Here is a 2,500-nt window from a genome sequence, read left to right as displayed (position 1 = left end):
ATGCTGCTCCTTTACACATGCTGTTCCTTTACATGCTGCTCCTTTACATGCTGCTCCTTTACATGCTGCTCCTTTACATGCTGCTCCTTTACATGCTGCTCCTTTACATGCTGCTCCTTTACATGCTGCTCCTTCACATGCTGCTCCTTTACATGCTGCTCCTTTACATGCTGCTCCTTTACATGCTGCTCCTTTACACATGCTGCTCCTTTACATGCTGCTCCTTTACATGCTGCTCCTTTACATGCTGCTCCTTTACATGCTGCTCCTTTACATGCTGCTCCTTTACACATGCTGCTCCTTTACATGCTGCTCCTTTACATGCTGCTCCTTTACATGCTGCTCCTTTACATGCTGCTCCTTTACATGCTGCTCCTTTACATGCTGCTCCTTTACATGCTGCTCCTTTACACATGCTGCTCCTTTACACATGCTGCTCCTTTACACATGCTGCTCCTTTACATGCTGCTCCTTTACACATGCTGCTCCTTTACATGCTGCTCCTTTACATGCTGCTCCTTTACATGCTGCTCCTTTACACATGCTGCTCCTTCACATGCTGCTCCTTTACATGCTGCTCCTTTACATGCTGCTCCTTTACATGCTGCTCCTTTACATGCTGCTCCTTTACATGCTGCTCCTTTACATGCTGCTCCTTTACATGCTGCTCCTTTACATGCTGCTGCTTTACATGCTGCTCCTTTACATGCTGCTCCTTTACATGCTGCTCCTTTACATGCTGCTCCTTTACATGCTGCTCCTTTACATGCTGCTCCTTTACATGCTGCTCCTTTACATGCTGCTCCTTTACATGCTGCTCCTTTACATGCTGCTCCTTTACATGCTGCCCCTTTACATGCTGCTCCTTTACATGCTGCTCCTTTACATGCTGTTCCTTTACATGCTGTTCCTTTACATGCTGTTCCTTTACATGCTGCTCCTTTACACATGCTGTTCCTTTACATGCTGCTCCTTTACACATGCTGCTCCTTTACATGCTGCTCCTTTACATGCTGCTCCTTCACACATGCTGCTCCTTTACACTTTACATGCTGCTCCTTTACACATGCTGTTCCTTTACATGCTGCTCCTTTACACATGCTGCTCCTTTACATGCTGCTCCTTTACATGCTGCTCCTTTACACATGCTGCTCCTTCACACATGCTGCTCCTTTTACATGCTGCTCCTTCACACATGCTGCTCCTTTTACATGCTGCTCCTTTACATGCTGCCCTTTACATCCTTTACATGCTGCTCCTTTACATGCTGCTCCTTTACATGCTGCTCCTTTACATGCTGCTCCTTTACATGCTGCTCCTTTACATGCTGCTCCTTTACATGCTGCTCCTTTACATGCTGCTCCTTTACATGCTGCTCCTTTACATGCTGCTCCTTTACATGCTGCTCCTTTACATGCTGCTCCTTTACACATGCTGCTCCTTTACATGCTGCTCCTTTACATGCTGCTCCTTTACATGCTGCTCCTTTACATGCTGCCCCTTTACATGCTGCCCCTTTACATGCTGCTCCTTTACATGCTGCTCCTTTACATGCTGCTCCTTTACATGCTGCTCCTTTACATGCTGCTCCTTTACATGCTGCTGCTGCTCCTTTACATGCTGCTCCTTTACATGCTGCTCCTTTACATGCTGCTCCTTTACATGCTGCTCCTTTACATGCTGCTCCTTTACATGCTGCTCCTTTACACATGCTGCTCCTTTACATGCTGCTCCTTTACATGCTGCTCCTTTACATGCTGCTCCTTTACACATGCTGCTCCTTTACATGCTGCTCCTTTACACATGCTGCTCCTTTACATGCTGCTCCTTTACACATGCTGCTCCTTTACATGCTGCTCCTTTACATGCTGCTCCTTTACATGCTGCTCCTTTACATGCTGCTCCTTTACATGCTGTTCCTTTACATGCTGCTCCTTTATACATGCTGTTCCTTTACATGCTGCTCCTTTACATGCTGCTCCTTTACACATGCTGCTCCTTTACATGCTGCCCCTTTACATGCTGCTCCTTTACATGCTGCTCCTTTACACATGCTGCTCCTTTACATGCTGTTCCTTTACATGCTGCTCCTTTACATGCTGCTCCTTTACATGCTGCTCCTTTACATGCTGCTCCTTTACACATGCTGCTCCTTTACATGCTGCTCCTTTACACATGCTGCTCCTTTACACATGCTGCTCCTTTACACATGCTGCTCCTTTCCCCTTTTACATGCTGCTCCTTTACATGCTGCCCCTTTACACATGCTGCTCCTTTACATGCTGCCCCTTCACACATGCTGCTCCTTTACACATGCTGCTCCTTTACACATGCTGCTCCTTTACATGCTGCTCCTTTACATGCTGCTCCTTTACATGCTGCTCCTTTACATGCTGCTCCTTTACATGCTGTTCCTTTACATGCTGCTCCTTTACATGCTGCTGCCTTTACATGCTGCTCCTTTACACATGCTGCTCCTTTACATGCTGCTCCTTTACAT

At 46.7% G+C, this 2,500-nt stretch overlaps 1 protein-coding gene across 1 annotated transcript in view; it reads left to right on the top strand.

Moving 5' to 3' along the window:
• Positions 1-2,500, top strand: part of tbc1d1 (TBC1 (tre-2/USP6, BUB2, cdc16) domain family, member 1) — a 158,809-nt gene that overhangs the window by 62,618 nt on the left and 93,691 nt on the right.

The sequence above is a fragment of the Oncorhynchus nerka genome, linkage group LG18 (genome assembly GCF_034236695.1).
Source record: "Oncorhynchus nerka isolate Pitt River linkage group LG18, Oner_Uvic_2.0, whole genome shotgun sequence".
Classification (NCBI taxonomy): Eukaryota; Metazoa; Chordata; class Actinopteri; order Salmoniformes; family Salmonidae; genus Oncorhynchus; species Oncorhynchus nerka.
This window is presented reverse-complemented; position numbering and strand designations above follow the sequence as displayed.